The sequence below is a fragment of the Entelurus aequoreus genome, linkage group LG04 (genome assembly GCF_033978785.1).
Source record: "Entelurus aequoreus isolate RoL-2023_Sb linkage group LG04, RoL_Eaeq_v1.1, whole genome shotgun sequence".
Classification (NCBI taxonomy): domain Eukaryota; kingdom Metazoa; phylum Chordata; class Actinopteri; order Syngnathiformes; family Syngnathidae; genus Entelurus; species Entelurus aequoreus.
Window position 1 is genome coordinate 32,568,608 of NC_084734.1, and position 24,944 is coordinate 32,593,551.

The 24,944-nt window shown below is 41.5% G+C and overlaps 1 protein-coding gene across 3 annotated transcripts in view; it reads left to right on the top strand.

Annotated features, from left to right (window-relative positions):
• Window positions 1-24,944, top strand: part of sash1a (SAM and SH3 domain containing 1a) — a 439,343-nt gene that overhangs the window by 252,640 nt on the left and 161,759 nt on the right. Inside the window, exon 1 of one of the 3 annotated variants that reach the window (XM_062044626.1) lies at window positions 22,720-22,814. The exons of the other annotated variants lie outside the window; for them this stretch is intronic. The gene's annotated coding sequence lies outside the window, so the exon portion shown is untranslated. Of the gene's footprint in view, window positions 1-22,719; window positions 22,815-24,944 lie in introns of those variants that run through there. 3 annotated transcript variants of the gene reach the window in all.

Below are 24,944 nucleotides of genomic sequence, written 5' to 3' on the forward strand. Positions count from 1 at the left end.
AGCAGGGAGGTGGATTAGAATGAAAAAGACAAAAGGCCAAAACCGTTAAAAAATACAATTTCTGTTCAACTTCCATGTCCATGATTGCAAAAGGCAGACAAGAGTTATCCGTGTGAGGACACAAGATTACGTTTTTCGTGCGCGTAAATGGACAAAAGCCCACGTAGATTCACCATCACACATTCCGGCGCTCCTCCCAGCAGCGCAACAAGAAGGGAATAGACTCCCTCCCCCTGGGAGACATTTTTATATGTCCCAAGCCCTTTAATTCACACGCCTCTCACCTCCCTGCCTCCCTCTCTGAGCTCTACTTCACTCTGAAATGAATTGGCGTCACCTCCAGGCGATGTCAAGGTGAAGGGAAAAAAAAATACATGTCGGCGCCTCCCCCCGGTGAGAGATTTTCCTCGCTCGCTGGTTAATGACTCAGAAGTGTGGGAGCTGTTACCTCGACCGGGCCCAAGCAGATGAGCCCGGGAGGAGAGCTGGTCAACGGGAGGCAGGCTGCCAGGAGCATCCAGGCTGTAATCACAGGCAATCATCAGCCTTTAGTGGATTCCTGCCCTGACCCGGCTGGCCTCAAACCTGTGATTTGAGACGTGAGCTGGAGAAAGAGACAAAGGAACAGGGAGGGAGTATGATGACAATGATTATTTATAACAAGAGCAAAGCCAACAGCAGCAGTGCACTGCTTGCTGTACATCCTAGTGACTACAACACTACTTCTCACTACAGACGCCTGAACGCTAACGTTCGGATTGCATTGCAGGACTTGATAGACGGCGTGGCGAAGTTGGTAGAGTGGCCGTGCCAGCAATCGGAGGGTTGCTGGTTACTGGGGTTCAATCCCCACCTTCTACCATCCTAGTCACGTCCGTTGTGTCCTTGGGCAAGACACTTCACCCTTGCTCCTGATGGGTGCTGGTAGCGCCTTGCATGGCAGCTCCCTCCATCAGTGTGTGAATGTATGGGTGAATGTGGAAATAGTGTCAAAGCGCTTTGAGTACCTTGAAGGTAGAAAAGCGCTATACAAGTATAACCCATTTATCATTTATTTATTTATTTACTTTTGTTTCCCACAGGCAATCCTTTTTGGCACGTCACATGAATACAAAACCCAAAACCAGTTAAGTTGGCACATTGTGTAATTCGTAAATAAAAACAGAATGCAATGATTTGCAAATCCTTTTCAACTTATATTGAATTGAATAGACTGCAAAGACAAGATATTTAATGTTCCAAATGAGAAACTTCTTTTTTTTTGGCACATAATCATTAACTTAGAATTTATTGGCAGCAACACATTGCAAACAAGTTGGCACAGGGGCATTTTTACCACTGTGTTACATGGCCTTTCCTTTTAACAACACTCAGTAAACGTTTGGGAACTGAGGAGACCAATTTGATGTACACTTTAAGTTGTTCAACAGTCCAGGGTCTCTGTTGTGGTATTTTAGGCTTCATAATGCGCCACACATTTTCAATGGGAGACAGGTCTGGACTACAGGCAGGCCAGTCTAGTACCCGCACTCTTTTACTATGAACCCACGCTGTTGTAACACGTGGCTTGGCATTGTCTTGCTGAAATAAGCAGGGGTGTCCGTGGTAACGTTGCTTGGATGGCAACATATGTTGCTCCAAAACCTGTATGTACCTTTCAGCATTAATGGCGCCTTCACAGATGTGTAAGTTACCCATGCCTTGGGCACTAATACACCCCCATACCATCACAGATGCTGGCTTTTTTTAACTTTGCGCCTATAACATTCCGGATGGTTCTTTTCCTCTTTGGTCCGGAGGACACAATGTCCACAATTTCCAAAAACAATTTGAAATGTGGACTCGTCAGACCACAGAACACTTTACCACTTTGCATCAGTCCATCTTAGATGAGCTCGGGCCCAGCGAAGCCGGCGCCGTTTCTGGGTGTTGTTGATAAATGGCTTTCGCTTTGCATAGTAGAGTTTTAACTTGCACTTACAGATGTAGCGACCAACTGTAGTTACTGACAGTGGTTTTCTGAAGTGTTCCTGAGCCCATGTGGTGATTATTATTTATTTAACACATAAAACTAAGGCTTAGGTCAGACTGGTTAATAAAATAAGTACTAACCAAATGTACTGCATAAGAAGGGACTCATGAATATATGACGAAAAATAAATGTACTTACAAATATGTTGTTCTAATATAATAAGCCTAATTAATAATATTTTTTTAACTAAACTGCAAATGACTGAAGTGGGATAGGCTTTACGGACATCAGCGTGGATCTACGGTACGTTAGCTCTATTTTTGTACATATTTTCTAATTTATGTAAACAACTTACGCAATGTACTTAACTTGTAAGCAACCACGCCAAAGCGTCATTTCCGGTCCTTCAACGGTCGCTATTCGGAATCAAATTATATTTTGGCAGAGGGGTTAGTGCGTCTGCCTCACAATACGAAGGTCCTGAGTAGTCATGAGTTCAATCCCGGGCTCGGGATCTTTCTGTGTGGAGTTTGCATGTTCTCCCCGTGACTGCGTGGGTTCCCTCCGGGTACTCCGGCTTCCTCCCACCTCCAAAGACATGCACCTGGGGATAGGTTGATTGGCAACACTAAATTGACCCTAGTGTGTGCATGTGAGTGTGAATGTTGTCTGTCTATCTGTGTTGGCCCTGCGATGAGGTGGCGACTTGTCCAGGGTGTACCCCGCCTTCCGCCCGATTGTAGCTGAGATAGGCTCCAGCGCCCCCCGCGACCCCGAAGGGAATAAGCGTTAGAAAATGGATGGATGGATATATTACATACAGCCTATTATCTTCGCACTATTCACTAGTCATGCACCGGAAATTTGGCCAAGGAAAATAGACTTAGCTCACTGAAACCGGATGTTGTGAGGAAGTATCCACTTACACTGGCGGGCCGCGTCCATCCTCACGCACACGAATGACGTAGCTCACCCAAAGCTGACGGAAAAGTCATCGCCGTTTAGACCAGGGGTATCAAACATACGGCCCAGGGGGCAGATCAGGCCCCAGGAACAGGTTTTATCCAGCCTGTGGGATGAGTTTGCTAAGTATAAAAATGAGCCAACATTTTTGAATGAAATAAACTGCTGTTCTAAATGTGTCCACTAGATGTCACAATAGCAATTATTTGTATCTTTGTAGATGATGCTACATATGTACAAAAATAAACCACATGATGTTAGTGCACCAGTCGAGGAAAATGAGAAAACTACATAAATAACATCCTGTAATTTGATTTTGATATTATTTTTTTATCTTGATACATTGAAAATTAACACCAATGAGTTGACTGATGAACATTATCACATAATTTAATACAGAAAGTATAAATAACGACAAATAAATATAGAATACTATTAACCGCAACATTTAAGTGTAAAAAAAAAAACCCAACAACATTATGATTTGTTCATTTTCAGAATGTGCTTGTTCTATTTTTAAACAAAGAAAACGTTATCTTTATTTTTAAGTTATCGTGCCGTGATTTTACCAGTCCGGCCCACTTGGTAGTAGATTTTTCTCAATGTGCCCCCCCCCCCCATCCAAAATGAGTTTGACACCCCTGCTTTACGATTCTTAATAGGACTAGTTGTTAAAGATCCCTAAATATTCAGCACAACAATTAAATGGGGTTGGAGATGTCCTCTTGGGTGGGGTGGAGTTTGGCACTAAACATGTGGTGCCACCAGTACAACACATCTTCAGTTGTGTTCCCCGACGTCATTGGGCGTTTCGGCCATTTATCACAAGACACCCTCTGCCAAGGTTGGCCCACCACAGGCCGATCAGACCTGGGTGTGTGTCGCATGGTGGCACCACGTGGTTATTTGGCAGCCCATGCTGCATCCCTGCGCTTCAGCCACAGCCAGTGACTGCTCCGTTCTGCTGCGGTGGAAAGTTCTTTAATAGCCTTGCGTTGGGCCTGTCCTCTGATTCCTACTTCTTTCAGGAGCCTTGTGGTGGAACTGGCTACAAAGCCTCTACAGCCCACCTCCACTGGCCACACCTTCACGTTCCAGCCCCGTGCCTCTGCTTCAGCTGCCAAGTTGGTATATCGCAGCCTCTTCCGTTCGAATGCTTCATCGATGGCGTCCTCCCATGGGACCGTTAGCTCAACGATGAAGACACGGCGGCAGGACATGGACCAGAGGACCAGGTCTGGGCGCAGGCTGGTTGCTGCAATTTCGGGTGGGAAGATAAGCCTCTGGCTGAGGTCTACCCGCATTTCCCAATCTCGGGCTACTTTTAGTGGGCCCAAGTCTGGAGGTGATGGCTTGGTCCGCCGTTTCTCTCCTTCCCGGATGAAAGTTGTTTTGCGTGGGAAGGTTGCCTGAGCATTTAAAGGCATGGCATTGGTGACCACTCTCTTGTTCTCAAGTTCGGCAGCCAAGCACTTCAGTACCTGCTTGTGGCGCCAGGTGTATCTCCCTTGAGTCAGACTGGTCTTGCAACCTACCAAGATGTGTTTGAGGGTTGCTGGGGCTGTACACTGGAGACAGGCTGGGTCCTCTCCATACCAGAGATGTAGGTTGGTTGGAGAGGGCAGGACATCATATGTGGCTTTAATGATGAAACTTAGTCTATTTGACTCCATGCTCCATATTTCGTTCCACGTGATTGTTCTCCTCTCCACGCCCTCCCACCTCATCCAGCGGCCCCTGGGCTTGGGAGACTGCCTTGGCACACCTGGCTGCTTCCTCCTGGTGGCGCACTTCCTCCACCACCATGTGCCGCCGTTCGGTTGCAGTTGCCTTTTGCCACGTGGGTGTTGTTGCTTCCACACCAAGGCCCCCTCTGCCATATTGGACATGCCCCACTATATCCCGGTGTCTGAGGGCAGTCTTTGCCACTGCGACTGCTGCAGATGGATTCCATTTCCTCCCTGTCGCTAGGGTTGGAGCAGCACCTCTGACGAATGGATCCCGGGAGTCTGTGAGAGTCATTTCCAGCCTTGATTTGGCACATTTGTACTCCTCCACCACGCTTGAGATCGGTAAGGAGAGGGCTCCGTTGCCATACAGGCCTACGCTGCTAAGACATCTCGGCAGTCCAAGCCATTTCCTCACTTATGCATTCACCAGCCTCTCCGGCCGATTGGCATGGGATAGAGCTACCTCATAGATGGAAATTGGCCACATGAGACGGGGCAGCAGCCCAAACTGAAAGCACCACAGTTTCAGCTTCCCAGGGAGAGCGGTGTTATTGATCTGATTGAGGCCACTGATTGTATCCTGCCTGAGTTGGTCCACCTGCTTGGAGTCTTTGAGTTCTGCGCTATACCAGCGGCCAAGGCTTTTGATAGGCTTTTCTAGAACTGTTGGTATTGGCTCGTTGTTGATGTGGAACCTCTCATTGGTGAGCTGGCCCTTGATGATGGAGATACTGCGGGATTTGCTTGGTTTAACCTCCATTCGTGCCCATTTGATGTTTCCCTGGAGTTTATCCAGCAGGCGTTTGGTGCATGCATTTGTTGTTGTTATTGTTGTCATGTCGTCCATGTACGCCCTTATTGGAGGAAGACGCAGCCCGCTCTTTAACCGCTCCCCTCCAACCACCCATCGGGATGCTCGAATAATGAGCTCCATTGCCATGGTAAACGCCAGTGGAGAGATGGTGCAGCCCGCCATTATGCCTATCTCGAGGTGCTGCCAGGAAGTTGTACTGGCCTGTGCTGTGACGCAGAACTGGAGGTCCTGGAAATAGGCTTTGACCATCCTTGTCACATTTGAAAAGATCGGATTCTAATCAGATTTGGACTACATCCTGCTGTAGCCTGAATCTGATGTGAAAGTTTAGATTTGAAGCAATTTGGAGCATTTAGACTGGCATAAAAAAATGCGATCTGTGTCACTTGAGGGCAAAATAATCAGATTTGGTGTGCAGTGTAAACGGGGCCTTTGTCTGATTGGTCATTTTAAAAGGGTTATGATAATTTTTTGTACATTTGAAACGCCACTTTGTGGTCTACATAACCATTCATGCAAGGTGGTGTTTATCACTAATAACTGTCAGCACCATCCAGTGCAGTACAAGGTGTCAGCACCATCCTATTCCAAACATGCTCCTGCACCTGTATCTCCTCTGCAGCTACTCAGGTAAAAAGTGGAGTGCAATATTGATCTTCATGCTGCATGTTGCGTATGGAAGGATGAAAAATAAACGAGGCGATTCATGCACGGCTCCCCTGCAGGCTAGGTCTAATGGAGTTCTCTGTCACCCACCTCCACCGCCTCTCCTCATCAGCGCACCAACAGCACCCGCCTCTTAGCCTGCAGCGCTCAAGCTAATATGAAACCCACGATGTTTGTTCATGCCGTTTTTTGTTTTTTTTAAAGCCAGTAAGATATTTCTCCTCAAACTCTGGTCTATTGGAGAGTTGTGTGCACCTCCGAACTTGAACATGGTAGTGTAAGAGAGCCATGTGGGAGTCAGTGTGTGCCAGCAGTCCTACGTGCTCTGTGGTCGGGTCCGCTTGTCTGCTTTCAACTGTGGTCTTTCATCATGTTCTCTGCCTATTTTGGCACTCGCTTTAGTGTGTGTGTGTGTGTGTGTGTGTGTGTGTGTGTGTGTGTGTGTGTGTGTGTGTGTGTGTGTGTGTGTGTGTGTGTGTGTGTGTGTGTGTGTGTGTGTGTGTGTGTGTGTGTGTGTGTGTGTGTGTGTGTGTGTGTGTGTGTGTGTGTGTGTGTGTGTGTGTGTGGTCAGGGCAGACCAGCTCTTCACTGCCATCTAGTGGTAGAATGAGGTGCACTTGAGGGCTTCTTATTGTCTTGGTAAATGCTGAGTAGAGGTCTTTGTTTTATTGGATGTCAGTAAAACCTAATATAGCATGGATCACCTCCCTTTTTTTGGTTTAATGTAGGCATTATTTTCACAGTCGGATAAATACAGCAAAAATAAGTGCATGAAAAAATGCAACGCCCAAAACCAGTGAAGTTGGCACGTTGTGTAAATGGTAAATAACAACATAATACAATCATTTTCAACTTATATTCAATTGAAAGGACTGCAAAGACAAGATATTTAACGTTCAAACTGGAAAACGTTGTTGTTTTTTGCAAATATTAGCTCATTTGGAATTTGAGGGCTGCAACGTGGTTCAAAAAAGCTGGCACAAGTGGCAAAAAAGACTGAGAAAGTTGAGGAATGCTCATCAAACATTTTTGGGGGAAAATCCCACGAGTGAACAGGCTAATTGGGAACAGGTGGGTGCTATGATTGGGTATAAAAGTAGATTCCATGAAATGCTCAGTCATTCACAAACAAGGATGGGGCGAGGGTCACCACTTTGTGAACAAATGTGTGAGCAAATTGTCAAACAGTTTAAAGAACAACATTTCTCAACCAGCTATTGCAAGGAATTTAGGGATTTCACCATATAAGGCCTGTAATATCATCAAAATGTTCAGAGAATCTGGAGAAATCTCTGCGCGTAACATTGAACGCCCGTGACCTTCGATCCCTCAGGCAGTACTGCGTCAAAAAGTGACATCAGTGTGTAAAGGGTATCACCACATGGGCTCAGGAACACTTCAGAAAAGCACTGTCAGTAACTACAGTTGGTCGCTACATCTGTAAGTGCAAGTTAAAACTCTACTATGAAAAGCCAAAGCCATTTATCAACAACACCCAGAAACGCCGCAGACTTCGCTGGGCCCGAGCTCATCTAAGATGAACTGATGCAAAGTGTAAAAGTGTTCTGTGGGCTGACGAGTCCACATTTCAAATTGTTTTTGGTAACTTTGGACGTCGTAACAAAGAGTCCACATTTCAAATTGTTTTTGGTAACTTTGGACGTCGTAACAAAGAGGAAAAGAACCATCCGGATTGTTCTAGGCGCAAAGTTCAAAAACCAGCATATGTGATGGTATGGGGGTGTATTAGTGCCCAAGGCATGGGTAACTTACACATCTGTGTAGGCGCCATTAATGCTGAAAGGTACATACAGGTTTTGGAGCAACATATGTTGCCATCCAAGCAACTTTATCATGGACGCCCCTGCTTATTTCAGCAAGACAATGCCAAGCCACGCGCTACAACAGCTTGGCTTCGTAGTAAAAGAGTGCAGGTACTAGACTGGCCTGCCTGTAGTCCGAACCTGTCTCCCATTGAAAATGTGTGGCGCATTATGAAGCCTAAAATACCACAACGGAGACCCCCGGACTGTTGAACAACTTAAGCTGTACATCAAGCAAGAATGGGAAAGAATTCCACCTGAAAAGCTTCAAAAATTGGTCTCTTCAGTTCCCAAACGTTTACTGAGTGTTGTTAAAAGAAAAGGCCATGTAACACAGTGGTAAAAATTAAGTTTCTCAGTTCGAACATTAAATATCTTGTCTTTGCAGTCTATTCAATTAAATATAGGTTGAAAAGGATTTGCAAATCATTTTATTCTGTTTTTATTCACCCTTTACACAATGTGCCAACTTCACTGGTTTTGGCTTTCGTACATCTCACCATAACACTGAATTAGTGTGAGCCCTGAGCTTGTTTCTTTGCGATGATATGTCCCCGGCAGGTTAAAGGTATATACTATATATCAGGGGTTCTTAACCTTTTTGATCTCAAGGCCCAACTTTTCCACTACAGACGAGAACAGGGCCCAATCACTATTGGGCTGGATCATATTGTTCTCTTAAGACTGTTCATCGTGTAGTGGTTTTCTGCAACCTCTGCTTTGTATCTTGTGTTGCTTTACGGTTTATGTGCACTTTTTAGCTGCACTACTTAGTTTGTTTATTCAAATATGCCTTTTGCCTACATTCCACATATTATTCTCTGCATCCCGGGGTCTTGCTGCAATCAACGCTCCTGTTCCTGACAGATTTGACTTCAGGTGCGTTCAGTCAAGTTGTCCTAAATGTCACATTGTCTCCCATTTCAGCACCTGTTTTATCACACTGTATGTTCTCAGTAAACAACACTATTAAAAATGAATATGGATGGACTTTAAAGCCAATACATATTTAAAAATAGTAATAGTAATAAATTAGTGCAAATAAGGACAGTAAAGCTTGTGGTTGTTGTTTTGACTTTGTTATTTAATAGAACATTCATCTGTCACCCCTTTGTTACTAAAATATGGACCTTTGTCGAGGCTGGAACCCAATATTCATGTTTACATTGTTTCTTATGGAGAACATTGTTTCAATATACAAACGTTTATATTTTATGAACCCTGTTCAAGAACGAATCAAATTTGTACAAAACCCAAAACCAGTGAAGTTGGGACGATGTGAAAATCGTAAATAAAAACAGAATACAATGATTTTCAAATCCTTTTCAACTTATATTCAATTGAATAGACTGCAAAGACAAGATATTTAATGTTCGAACTGAGAAACTTTTTTTTTTTTTGCAAATAATCATTAACTTACAATTTAATGACAGCAACGCATTGCAAAAAAGTTGGCACAGGGGCATTTTTACCACTGTGTTACATGGCCTTTCCATTTAACAACACTCAGTAAACGTTTGGGAACTTAGGAGACCAATTTTTGAAGCTTTTCAGGTGGAATTCTTTCCCATTCTTGCTTGATGTACAGCTTAAGTTGTTCAACAGTCCGGGGTCTCGGTTGTGGTATTTTAGGCTTCATATTGCGCCACACATTTTCAATGGGAGACAGGTCTGGACTACAGGCAGGCCAGTCTAGTACCCGCACTCTTTTACTATGAAGCCACGCTGTTGTAAAACGTGCAGAATGTGGCTTGGCATTGTCTTGCTGAAATAAGCAGGGGCGTCCATGAAAAAGACGTTGTTTGGATGGCAACATATGTTGCTCCAAAACCTGTATGTACCTTTCAGCATTAATGGTGCCTTCACAGATGTGTAAGTTACCCATGTCTTGGGCACTAATACACCCCCATACCATCACAGATGCTGGCTTTTGAACTTTGCACCTATAACAGTTCGGATGGTTCTTTTCCTCTTGGTCCACAGTTTCCAAAAACAATTTGAAATGTGGACTCGTCAGACCACACTTTTCCACTTTGCATCAATCCATCTTAGGTGAGCTCAGGCCCAGTGAAGCCGGCGGGGTTTCTGGGTGTTGTTGATAAATGGCTTTCGCTTTGCATAGTAGAGTTTTAACTTGCACTTACAGGTGTAGCGACCAACTGTAGTTACTGACAGTGGTTCTCTGAAGTGTTCCTGAGCCCATGTGGTGATATCCTTTACACACTGATATCGCTTTGCCTGAGGGATCGAAGGTCACAGGCATTGCCACTTGCATGCAGTGATTTCTCCAGATTCTCTGAACCTTTTGATGATATTACGGATCATAGATGGTGAAATCCCTGAATTCCTTGCAATAGCTCGTTGAGAAATGTTGTTCCTAAACTGTTCGACAATTTGCTCACGCATTTGTTCACAAAGTGGTGACCCTCTCCCCATCCTTGTTTGTAAATGACTGAGCATTTTATACCCAATCATGGTACCCACCTGTTCCCAATTAGCTTGTTCACCTGTGGGATGTTCCAAATAAGTGTTTGATGAGCGTTCCTGAACTTTCTCAGTCTTTTTTGCCACTTGTGCCAGTTTTTTTGAAACATGTTGCAGGCATCAAATTCCAAATGAGATAATATTTGCAAAAAATAACAAAGTTTCTCAGTTCGAACATTAAGTATCTTGTCTTTGCAGTCTATTCAATTTAATATAAGTTGAAAAGGATTTGCAAATCATTGTATTCTGTTTTTATTTATCATTTACACAACGTGCCAACTTCACTGGTTTTGGGTTTTGTAAATCGAGTTTCCACTGTATTGACATGTAGGGCGCATTGAATTAATTAAGGAAGGAGACAATTTAACAATAGAGAAGAACAAGGTTCTATTGTTTTTTTCTTCTGTTCATAATGAGACACAAATATATCCAGAGGAGACTGAGGGCCGTTGCAAAGCGGAGACTGTGGCGCATTGTTTTTTTTTATCCTGAAATGACAAATAGATTATTGTGCAGAACATGACACTACACATGATTCTCCCTGGAGCGGCCATTTATCGCATAAGATGGGCTGATGAAACGCCAGACAAGCGCTCTTAATTTGCGAGTGTTTGCCTCCAGAGAATTGAGTCCTGCGTAAATTGAATATCCGCTAATAGATTTTGTGGAGCAGCAATGAGACATGAGATGAATAAACAATAAAGAAGCAGCAAAAGAACATTTTAATACTTATTTACTCTTGGTTGTCACAGTTTAACCTGAGGCCCCGTTTACACTAGAGATAAGGTTATCCAGGGTAAATCCCACCTAACCATATCCGTGTCCACACACAACAATGCCACCGTTTAAGACCCGCTCCCCCGCCTCCGTCCGCCAGCGCAACGCGACCTAGTACGCATGCGTGGAAAATGCGCACGTCATAGTCACCTCCAGTGTTGCTTTGTGTGCAAGTTCTTAAATTTAACTTATCTGAACAATATCAATCAATGAACTGGAATCCAGTGTGCTGTGGGGCCCTATTGTAGTGAATCACACCTGAGCCATCATAAATTAATCAAATCTTTATTAGACACGTAAACAATGTGATAAAGAACATTTTACATTAATCGAACTAGGGATCTAGATATCTGATCAGGACACTCCACACTCTTTTGCCTTCACCTTCATTGTCCATTCCTTTTTGGTGACTTTATATACTCTGGACCTAGACGTTGAGTCCGCGACATACATGGCGGACAATAACTGATCCAGTCTGCTTTGCCAGTCCAAAAGCATTCGCCGTTTTCCGTAGTTAGTCTTCCCTTGTCGGCCAGGTAATACAAAGCACACGCTACCTTTTTTATCACATCCACGGGTGCCCGCATTCTCGTTGTCTCTCCTTTGACAAATAGACAAAGTTTTTCGCTAAGTAGAATCACAGCTGACATTGAAAAGTTTTCTTGCCGTCTGAGAAGTGTTGTATACCAAATAGCTGCAATCGCTTTCTGTTAAGGCAGGGGTGTCCAAAGTGCGGCCCGGAGGCCATTTGCGGTCCGCAGGTCATTTTTAACGGCCCCACGGCACATTTTAAAAATACGATTGAAAAAAAATAAAAACATAAAAAGTGGTATATAAGAGCAAACAGGTGAAATGTAACAAGAAAATGTTGCAATGTTTACTCTAATAACACAAAACTGCCATGCAGGCTGTTTCTTTGTTTAAAAAACAATAATGAATCAAAATCAATGTTAGTTTGAATTATTGACCTATTCAAGGCTCCAATTAAGTCACATTAAATATTCCACTTTGAGGTATTTTTGGGGGAAAATGTTGCATATTTTGTGTTTGCCATAGAAAAAACTGAGCTGATTTTTTTTAAATAAGGGCCTAAAACTTACAAACAAAAAACATAAACAACAATAAAACTTATAATTGACGGATAGCTCTGAAGTGGATCTCGAGATTATTGTGTTAAAAGTAAACAGTAAAAAAAATGTAGAATTTATTTTTTAACACTTTAATGAGTAGGACCCTTTTGAATCCCCAATAATTTTAGTGTGATTTGTTTTTAAGTGTAATTGCTCAAAAAATAATAATGAATTAAAATCAATGGTGTTATGAGTTATTGACCTTTTTAAGGCTCCAATTATTATATAATCTCAAATATTCCACTTAAAAATTGTATTGGGTGAAAATATTGCATATTTTGTGTTTTTTCCATAAAAAACTGGGTTTTCTTTGACAAAAAGAGCACACAACTTAAATCTTTAAAAACATTATATTGACAGATGGACGTAATGTTGATCTAGAGATTTAAATAAAAATAAAAATTAACAATAATAATACTGAATAATGACACATTTTTAATATTTTTTTGACCAAAACCCTTTGGGGTCCCCGGGATCAAGCCGGAGTGGGGCCTAAATGTATATATTTTTCATACATATATTCAATTGGTTTTTATAATAAAAAATATCAAAATGGCCCTCGCTTGCTTTGATTTTTTTAGTGCGGGGCCCTCAGTGGAAAAAGTTTGGACACCCCTGTCTTAAGGTATTCATGTGTGATTTCCACGCGTTCTTTCTGACGTCACTTCCTGTGTGGGCGTGGTCTTTCTGGCGTCACTTCCTCTCCGAACTCAGTTTTTAAACGATCAATGAGTCCATACAAAGCTAGGAGCCGGAGATTGAAGAAATAGACGGCGTACTTACCCGTGTAAAAATTTGTCCGAGGAGGGGGACCTTAAACGATGAATTAGTGTGGCCGAAACGGGGCTTACCGTATTTCCTTGAATTGGCGCAGGGAATATAGTATTCGCACGTCTAGAATTACTGCCGGGTCAAACTCGTTTCTCAAAATAATTAACGCATGCTTGGCCTTATCGCCGGTTCATTATTGAAGCTGGATCAAATTTGTTTCGCAAAATATTAATTTTATTATCGCATGTCTATCATTTTCACCGGGTCAAACTCGTTTCGCAAAATATTTAGCATATGTCTAGAACTTCCACCGGGTCAAATTCGTTACGTCACGAGTGACGCATCTGTCCTCATTTTCAAAATGGAGGAAGCTGCTTTCAGTAGTTTACAATCGCACAAAGGAAAAAAGATAAAGAGCTTTTCAGTAGGATTTAAGGTCCAAGCTATTGAATACCGGTACAGTATGCTAAAGAGAACAGTAAGCAGCTATGTTTTATTAATATACCGTAGCTGCGTGTGTGAAATACTGTATAAGTCATTAAATGACTCCCGCCTCCTGGTGGTAGAGGGCGCTGCCGCGCTAGAGATCCTTCTTGCGACTTCCGGTACTGCAGAAGAAGTGAACACACGCAGCAAGAGATTTTTTTCTCTTCCTTTTAACAAGGAGGGTATCTAAAATAAAACAGTTTTCTAAACTGGACTTTCAATGGAAGCAGGAGGTAATAATTAAAGTAATATCTCCATCGAGACAGAGACTTTTAAAACGGAAAAAAGGAAATAATGAAGACTTCTATAAACAAGTTATCGATGCTTTTGGTCAGAAGGAGCTGCAAATGGACTCCATTTATAAGTACAGGTAAGACCATAATAACGTTTTTTTTTAATTAAATGTGCTTTTCATGATGGTATGCTTACATCACACTCAAAGCGCACGACTAAATTTTATGGATTCCTTTTGGTAAACGCCGGAGTGGGAAGAGGTTTTAAAATAATTACCGCATGCACGGCCATCCCGCCGGTTTCCGGTAAACGCAGGAGTGACAGGAGGTTTTAAATTAATTAACGCCCCTGCGGCTATTCAAGGAAATACGGTAGGCTAAATAATTATTTGTTTAATGGGTTAAACGACTTAGTGTAGACATAGCCTTATAGTCATCCTCTCTTAAGGAGACGGGGAGGTTGCAGCGTTCTGTTTAAGGTGACCCGTGCTTTTTACGGCACAGATGGCTCTAATAAACAATTTTACGTCTTTGCTTCTGAGTGCGCGCATCCACTCTGGTCTGAATGTGTTGTAAATGCAGGATTAGCACTGTGAGGGAGGACACTCCTAACAAGTGCTGGAAGAAAAGTCATCGGATTTCAAACAGGAAACGACGTTCCCCAAACAAAAAATGCCGACCTCGTTTTCTTTGCGCAGTGTGCGCATTGAAGCATTTGGCTGTGTTGTCTGTATACAATATCATGTTTATACGCACTTCTGCTGTATGAGAATGTTGTGACGGCATATTTAAACAGGATGCAGAAGTAGTTTATATTCACCTCATCTGTGGGCCGGACGACATATGGTGCAAAAACACAAACTAAAGTAAGTGTTCTTGTTGCTTGTTCAGGGCAGGTTGGGGTAACCTTTGCATAGGAAATGTCTCGTGCACGCCGCTCGACATCAGTGCTTGTGAAACGTTTTGCAAAAAGTCTAACTGTTTTTGCAACCTCTGCTTACCACGGTTTGCCTGGAACAATATACACCCCCCCAATCTCCATAACCCGGAAGAGTTAGGGCTGCAAAGGAAAGGATTCTGGGTATTTGTTCTGTTGTGTTTATGTTGTGTTACGGTGCGGATGTTCTCCCGAAATGTGTTTGTCATTCTTGTTTGGTGTAGGTTTACAGTGTGGCGTATATTTGTAACAATGTTAAAGTTGTTTATACTGTATGGCTGTTGACCAAGTATGTCTTGCAGTCACTTGCGTATGTCTGTAGAAGCTGCATACAACATGTGACTGGGCCGGCACGCCCTTAGCATTGTTGTATGGGTGGAAGTCGGGAGAATTGTTGCCCCGGGAGATTTTCGGGAGGTATTCTGAATTTCGGGAGTCTCTCTCTACCCCTCTCCCGTTCGGAGCTAGATAGATAGATAGATAGATAGATAGATAGATAGATAGATAGATAGATAGATAGATAGATAGATAGATAGATAGATAGATAGATAGATAGATAGATAGATAGATAGATAGATAGATAGATAGATAGATAGATAGATAGTACTTTATTGATTCCTTCAGGAGAGTTCCCTCAGGAAAATTAAAATTCCAGCAGCAGTGTACAGAATTGAGATTGAATTTAAAAAAGTAAATAATGGGGGTATAAATGGAAACAAAATAGAAAAATATTACAATAGAATAAAAACAAAAAGCATCAATGAGAATACAAATATAACAGTAAAATAAGAATATAACAAGAGAAACTAGGCATTAGTGACCATGTTATGAAAACGTATTACACTGTTATTGTTTTGCATCCCCCGTCATTCTAATACCCCCCCCCCCTCCCTCCCAGAGAGGAGTTGTACAGTCTAATGGCGTGTGGGACAAAGGAGTTTTTTAGTTTATTAGTCCTGCACTTGCACTAATTGTGCTACCATAACTGTAAACTCCACAACGAGCCCCCCACTCCCGTTGGCTTCAGACAGAGACGATTTTTGTTATTTTGGGTCCAAAATACCCCTGCGTTAGTGAAAGCGACAGAAACGTTGCCATGGAGACGAGGGTTTTCTTACATGCCTAGCTGCAGTCACACCGCGACACCTGTCCGTCATTAATAAAGTCCCTGATAACCTGGACCAATTCAAACCGTTATTTTTTTTTTTAATGATTAATTTGCATTGCCTCACACGATGAACACTACATATATTTTTATATGATGCCGGATAACTTTTTTGCGCTCGCGATCCCGGTACTTTCCGCCGACCGCCGTGTTGCTGTAGGGAGGAAAAGCGGAACGACACACATTGCGGAAATAACATTATTCTCCGTGCGTTGGCTAAATACAAATATATTCCACAACCCCAAACATATCTTTTTCAAAGCCTGCAGTGAAGAGAAAGGTTAGTGATGAGCAAAGACAATTCCAGGAAAAGTGGGAGATGCAATATTCCTTTGTTAAGCACAGGGGCACCCCAACGTGTCTTATTTGCACAGAGAAAGTTGCGGTGCACAAGGAATACAATTTGAAACGTCATTATACAACTAGACATGTTGAGGAGTATGCAAAATACCAGGGAGATGAGAGAGTGAACCGGGTTGCAAATTTGAAAAGCAGTCTACTGAGGCAACAAGATTTCTTCAAGAAAGCAAGCGAAAAGAGCGATGCAGCAGTCAAAGCTAGCTACATGGTGAATGAGATGGTTGCTAGGGCGGGAAAGCCATTCAAAGAAGGTGAATTCATTAAAAAGTGCATGTTAGATTTTTTTAAAGAAATATTTTCTTGCGGCCCAGCCTCACCTAGTTTCTGCATCCAGTGGCCCCCAGATAAATTGAGTTTGAGACCCCTGCTCTATGGAGATGATGATTTCATTTTCCAGCATGATCTGGCACCTGGCCACAGTACCAAAACCACCAGTAACTGGTGTACTGACCATGGCATTACTGTCCTCGATTGGCCTGCCAACTCCCCTGACCTGAACCCCATATAGAATGTGTGGGGTATTGTGAAGAAGAAGCTGAAAGACACCAGACCCAATAATGCAAATGAGCTAAAGGCCGCTATTGAAGCATCCTGGGCATCCATAACACCTCAGCAATGCCACAGGCTGATTGCCTCCATGCCACGCCGCATTGATGCAGTAATCCGTGCAAAAGGATTCCCAACCAAGTACTGAGTGCATTAATTGACATTTTCAAATGTTTGATTTTGTTTTGCTGTTATAAATCTTTTTTTTTTTACTTGGTCTGAGAAAATATTCTAATTTTTTGAGATACGATTTTTGAGTTTTCTTAAGCTGTATGCCATAGTCAGCAATATTAAAATAATAGAAGGCTTGCAATATTTCAGTTGATGTGTAATGAATCCAGAATGTATGACATTTTTGTTTTTTTAATTGCATTACAGAAAATAAAGAACTTTATCACAATATTCTAATTTTCTGATGTGTTTTTTCCTGTTTTTCTTTTTTTTTTGTATTATGTAAAGCATCTTTTTCCCCATTTGCCTGCATATAAAAAAGTGCTATCTAAACAAAGTTTGATTTAAAGTTAAAGTACCAATGATAGTCACACACACACTAGGTGTGGCGAAATTACCCTCTGCATTTGACCCATCCCTATGTTCACCCCCTGGGAGGTGAGGGGAGCATTAAGCAGCAGCGGTGGCCGCGCTCGGGAATCATTTTGGTGATTTAACCCCCAATTCCAACCCTTGATGCTGAGTGCCAAGCAGGGAGGTAATGGGTCCCATTTTTATAGTCTTTGGTATGACTCGGCCGGGGTTTGAATTCACAACCTTCCATTATTTACCATTTACACAACGTGCCAACTTCACTGGTTTTGGGTTTTGTACATGAAGACTTACACACTGTGGATTGCACTCTCCATTTTGCTCATTCAACAGACGCAATCCTCTGCACAGCCGCTTAGTAGGTCAGCTTTGCAAGTGTTTTAAACCTTTAGTAGACCCGGCCTCTAGTTTAGTAAAAAATATGTTACTTGTAAAGTTAAGTATTTTTGAGGTGGTATCTCGGTGTACCAAGTACCCCGCATTAAACAATGAAATGAAGCCAGATGCTTCTTGACAGGATTCCTTGGTCATGTTCTTGACTTGTTTCCTGTTTCATGTCATCATCGCTATTGAACTCTGGGATCTGTGGATGTAGGACAATGAGGTCCTCTGGTCCCCGTCCAAAAGCCTGACTCTGCCCCCCCCCCCTCCCCCTCCCCCTCCCCCCGTCTCTTGTTTTATGTCTCTTGTTGTTCCATTCCTCCGTTCTCTCCCATGACCTCAGGGATTCCTCTGGAAACCAAACGTTCCAGAATACCACCATTCCCCCTCACTCGAAATTACATTGAGGCAAACCTCATCGATGAGTGACTCATTCACATAATTGTTACTTTTAGACGTATCGGGTTCCTCCGTGTCTGACTCTTCATCTTGCTTGTGGTGTCTGGGACACTTCGGTGCCGGAGTTCGGGACTAAGAGAAGGAAGGATGATTGACGTCGGTGAAAGAGTGAATGGAAGAAAAAACTCTGCTAGGGTTATGACTTGTTACTGTTGCAGTATCACCAACTAAGGTCTTTGCGGTTCAATTTCCACGAATGCATGTCGTAGCAGGTCAAGCACATTTCCTAAGAGGACAACATAAAGGGAGTACAGTGGAACCTTTAAAACTAGTCCGTTTGAAATCCAACACTTTACAGGAAAATACTCCTCTATGTCACACTGAAACCCAGTGACGAACGATTGGAAGGAAACTATGACTCTGAAGACCTCAAAAAACAATCCAGTACAATAAAAAATATTTCTATAAAGCCACATTAAAACCGAGTGCTCCGTTGGGAATCATGTGCCTCAAAAGATTGAAAAAATCAAGTCTAGAAAAATTTGGAGAGGAAATAATTATTTTAATGTGGCACAGAAATGTTTGTTGAGTTGAGTTGAGTTTGAGTTTATTTGGAACATGCATGCATACAACATGATACATCACAATTTCCAGTTTCTCTATTCAACATGTTCGAAAAGGAGTAGGAAGAAGCAGAGCTTATTTAACCCTACCCCTTTTCTTTTACATAGCAGTTGCTAAAACTTGTGTTCACTTCCTGTTCTCAATGTATTCACAATATACTCCATAAGTAATAACAATATAAAAAATAAATAAATAATAATTGGTGAAGTAAGTTATATTTCATATGGTGATATGAGTAAGATTATCTTGAAAATGGATTAAATAAATTCAGAATGTTTATCATTCTTCTTTGTACTTTGTAAACACTTTAAGTTTGAAGAGTTTCTTGAAGTGGATCATATTAGTACATTGTTTGATTTCTTTGCCTAATCCATTCCATAATTTAATTCCACATACAGATATACTAAAGGTTTTAAGTGTTGTACGTGCGTACAAATGTTTTTTAAATTACATTTTTCTCTAAGATTATATTTATCCTCTTTTGTTGAGAAGAATTGTTGCACATTCTTGGGTAGCAGATTGTAGATTGCTTTGTGCATATTTTTAGCTGTTTGCAAATTTCAGTATTTTTGATTCAATGAATAAAGGGTTTGTATGTTCTTTATATCCAACATTATGTATTATTCTAACTCAGTGGTTCTTAACCTGGGTTCGATCGAACCCTATGGCTTCGGTGAGTCGGCCTCAGGGGTTCGGTGGAGCCTCCGCCTCGGAGGTCAAGACACACCCAACTCATCGTGTAAATAAAAACTTCTCCCTATCGTCGTATTATGGATGCGGCAACAGCAGAAGTCACACTGGTTTTCAGGTGTGTAATTTGTTGTGAGTTCATGCACTGTGTTGGTTTTGTTCTTTGAACAAGGTGATGTTCATGCATGGTTCATTTTGAGCACCAGTAAAAAAAACATATAACTTTGTCGTGAATTTGAAAAAAAAGAAACATTTTATTTTTCACTAAAGAAGGGTTCGGTGAATGCGCATATGAAACCGGTGGGGTTCGGTACCTCCAACAAGGTTAAGAACCACTGTTCTAACTGATCTTTTTTGTAACACCGTTAATGAATGAAGTGCACATTTGTAGTTATTTCCCCATATTTCTACACAATAACTCAGATATGGTAACACTTGCAAGCAGTAGAGAATATGAAGTGATTTTTAGTCTAGAACATGTTTTGCTTTATTCATTATTGACGTGTTTCTTGCTACTTTATGTTGTATATTTTTTACATGAGATTTCCAGTTCATTTTATTATTGTGGAAAAAATAGATTGTTTTTTTTCTTTGAAGACTCACAGCAGTCATGTTTAAAATAAATCAAAATTGGTATTTGACCAGTTTTACACCTCTTGCACATCCTGTCAAATAATTTGTTTTATGTTCACTCTCAAAGGGGACCTATCATGCAAAACCAACTTGTTTTACCTATTGGTTCCTGCTTATGTGTATTTGGGATCTGCATAAGTCCTGTAAATTTGAAATCAAACACTGGAGGCATTGCAGATATATTTATAAAACAATCTTGCCTTTCTTCATTATTCCTCCAAACGATCTGTTTGAAATTTGCTCCTTTTTTGATGTTGGTAGAAATCCGTCCAAACGCACTTGCGCGAGTCAGCCATTTTTAATTTATGTAGAATCGCTTGTACCACAACATTTCTACCACAAAACCCAGGGAAATACTCTTAGTTTGCTTAAACCAGCGCAAGTCACTCCACAAACATTCAGCCTCATCTGAAGTAAAAAGTGCCTTATTTTAACTTTTAGATTTGTGGCAATGTGCCTTCATCTGTGAAGAAGTCGCTCCGAGTTTGTGCAAAGAAGAGTCCTGCTTCACCAACCACAGATGTATTCTCTGAAAAACGACTTTTAATGGCAGGCTCTGTGTATACCATTTGTGGTAATAAAAGAGACAATGAAACTCTAAATAATAACAGAAGGTTAGAAATGTGTAAATGATACGTTAGCATTGTTAGCTCAATTTGTTGTGTAGCTTGCTTAGCCTTCTACTGTAAAGTTAAAGTTAAAGTACCAATGATTGTCACACACACACTAGGTGTGGTGAAATGTGTCCTCTACTTGTGAAGTTGGCAAGTTGTGTAAATGGTAAATAAAAACAGAATACAATGATATGCAAATCCTTTTCAACTTATATTCAATTGAATACACTGCAAAGACAAGATACTTAACGTTCGAACTGAGAAACCTTTTTTTTTCTTGCAAATAATCACTAACTTTAGAATCTAATGGCAGCAACACATTGCAAAAAAGTTGGCAAAGGGGCATTTTTACCACTGTGTTACATGGCCTTTCCTTTTAACAACACTCAGTAAACGTTTGGGAACTGAGTAGAACAATTTTTGAAGCTTTTCAGGTGGAATTCTTTCCCATTCTTGCTTGATGTACAGCTTAAGTTGTTCAACAGTCCGGGGTCTCTGTTGTGGTATTTTAGGCTTCATAATGCGCCACACATTTTCAATGGGAGACAGGTCTGGACTACAGACAGGCCAGTCTAGTACCCACACTCTTTTACAATGAAGCCACGCTGTTGTAACACGTGGCTTGGCATTGTCTTGCTGAAATAAGCAGGGGCGTCCATGATAACTTTGCTTGGATGGCAACATATGTTGCTCCAAAACCTGTATGTACCTTATAGCATTGAAGGTGCCTTCACAGATGTGTAAGTTACCCATGCCTTGGGCACTAATACACCCCCATACCATCACAGATGCTGGCTTTTCAACTTTGCGCCTATAACAATCCGGATGGTTCTTTTCCTCTTTGTTCCGGAGGACAGGACATCCACAGTTTCCAAAAACAATTTGAAATGTGGACTCGTCAGACCACAGAACACTTTTCCACTTTGCATAACTGCATCTTAGATGAGCTCGGGCCCATTGAAGCCGGCGGTGTTTCTGGGTGTTGTTGATAAATGGCTTTCGCTTTGCATAGTAGAGATTTAACTTGCACTTACAGATGTAGCGACGACCTGTAATTACTGACAGTGGTTTTCTGAAGTGTTCCTGAGCCCATGTGGGGATATCCTTTACACACTGATATCGTTTTTTGATGCAGTACTGCCTGAGGGATCCAAGGTCATGGGCATTAAATGTTGCGTGCAGTGATTTCTCCAGATTCTCTGAACCTTTTGATGATATTACAAACCTTAGATGGTAAAATCCCTAAATTCCTTGCAATAGCTCGACAATTTTGTCACGCATTTGTTCACAAAGTGCTGACCCTCGCCCCATCCTTGTTTGTGAATGACTGAGCATTTCATGGAAGCTGCTTTTATACCCAATCATGGCACCCACCTGTTCCCAATTAGCCTGTTCACCTGTGGGATGTTCCAAATAAGTGTTTGATGAGCATTCCTCAACTTTCTCAGTCTTTTTTGCCACTTGTGCCAGCTTTTTTGAAACATGTTGCATGCATCAAATTACAAATGAGCTAATATTTGCCCAAAAAATAACAAAGTTTTCCAGTTCAAACTTTGTCTTTACAGTCTATTCAATTGAATATAGGTTGAAAAGGGTTTGAAAATCATTGTATTCTGTTTTTTATTTACCATTTACACAACGTGCCAGCTTCACTGGTTTTGGGGTCGGTAGGTAGATTTTTGTTTATTTTGGCTGTACTTTGGTTAACTTATTTTTACACTTGCAAGTCAATGAGCGTCAAAGATGGTACTTCAGTGGGACTAAACCAGAAATTCCATTTGAAAGCCAACTCGCCATAACATTTTTGATAGGAGGATGAACAGTGAAGTTCCTCCCACTCTACCAAATACATACTTTTCATACAGTAGACACCCCCAAACCCTCCCCCACCCCACCCCCCTCCTCGCTTCCACTCCCCGTCCCATGTGAGCGTCACCACTGATGATGACTGCAGCTCTCTGTCCTGCTGGCTGAGCTGCGTTGCCTTTCCAGCACGCATGCATTGTTCCGCCACTTGTTGCTGCCGGGGGTCCGCACGGAACGTCGACCGGGAGCGACCGGGTCTGCCTCTCGGTGAGTGTCTGAACTCTGCTCAACAAAAGGAAAAAGTTGTTTCTGTTGCTAATTGTCACTGAGTTCATGTGTAACTGAACTATGTACATATGTGAAGAGGTGCTTTTTGCTGAGTCAGCTTTCTGCTCAGTATGCTTTTCTTGTCTCGGGATTATATGGTAAATATGACGCTTTTAGTTTTATATTAACTGTGGACCCCTCTTGCAGGATGACGCCACACACACACACACACACACACACATATATATATATATATATATATACATATATATATATATATATATATATACATACAAATAGACACACACAATCGTGCCTTGTCGCCCAGAGAGACTCCATTGTTTGCTTCACATCATTGTTTGTGTGTAACCGTATGTCCAAAAAGTCTCTCACAATGAAGTCTGTCACCAGGAGAGGGGATTGTGCACCCCCCACTCACCACACACCCCCAGACCCCCCTCTCCCTCACATCTGGACCGGCCCACCAGCTGACTGGGAACAAGGGAGCGGATGGGATAAGGGGAGAGGGGGAGTTTGCTTAAGCTGCAGTTCCCTCAGTGGACTTTTTTTTTGTGTGTGTGTCTTGAAAGAACAATGTCCATGTGGCTGTATGAGAGGAAACACACACACACTCATACACACGCACACACACACGCACATTCTTGTATTTGTTACCTTTTTTGAGACCTCCGAAATGCCTACTTCTTTTTTTTGTAGATTTGTATTTACAACATTAATAATATATACATACTATGCAAAAATAAAAAAGCTTGGTGTGAAAAATTTGTCACAGTTTCACAAGAAAAACATATAATGTTGGCAGTATCATAATAAAAGTCGTCATTTTACTCAACGCAAGGCAAAAGTTGACAAGAAAAACTGAAAATGTGTGCGATATTGTAATAAAAGTTGGAATTTTACTCAATAGCAGTCGCAATTTTACAGGAAAAGCTTCAAATGTTGTCAATTTTATGAAAAGAGTCGTAATTTTACTCGACAAAAGTCACGATATTGTAAGAAAACTTTAACATTTTTGGCAACGTTACAATAATAATCGGAATTTTACCTGGCAAAATGAGGACAAAAGTCATAATTTTACTCAAAAAATGTCACTGTTTTACAAGAACAACAAAAAAAACGTCAGTATTGTGATAAAAGTCAGAATTGTATTTGACAAATGTCACCGTTTTGCATTAAAAAGTAATAATTTTACATGAAAAGGTAATCATTTTACGAGAAAATATTGCAATGTTACAGAAACAGAAATGATATGAGAAATTGTTCCCAAATTTATAAGAAAAAAGTCGACACATTGTGAGAAAAAGACTGCTTTTAGTTATTATTATATTTTTTTTCATTGGTTTTTAATTTTTATTATTTACTTCAAGTTATTACAGTACGTCTCTATGTACATATGTATTTTATTGTTTTAATTAATTTTGGCCAAATGGGGCGCATTTCAATTTCTTACACACACTTGGCCAGATGGGAGGGACTTCAAATTTTTACACACACTTGTTATTTCATATGTTGACCAGAGGGAGAGCACTTTTAATACCGACACACAGTTCATTTGAAAAATCCCTCCTTTTTGGGACCACCCTAATTTTGATAGATTTCACCACCAGGGGTCCAAATGAGATCTCTATTTTTTGTTTTTTGTAATGAGCTTAAGGCCGATGACAAACGAGTCACGGACCACAGATGGCCCCTGTGCCGCACTTTGGGCAAAACAGCTGTAGAAACTAACTGTTAATGGCCACTATAGTCTTAGTACCAGAGTGTATTTGTTCATCCTATGGTCACATACGGGATGCGGGTTGTCTTACGTCAGCACCGGAAGTCGTAAAATCAGCTGTTCACATGGCAGGTTTTTCCGGGGATGAATATGGAAGTCCTTCTGCAGCTGCCGTCTTGTTTTATCATATATTGCTGCCTTTGCACCTGTCAATGTTTAGTTTTGTATGCACATTAAATCAACAAAAAATCCTAACTTTGGAGCAATGTTCACGGACTCTAGTATTTGGCTCTCTATTAGATGTAATGGTTTTCCGTATTGTGACCATGATTTCGGTTCACCGGTCCTCATACGGAAGGTACTTTTCCTTGTTGATGTCTCTAGAAAGGTAG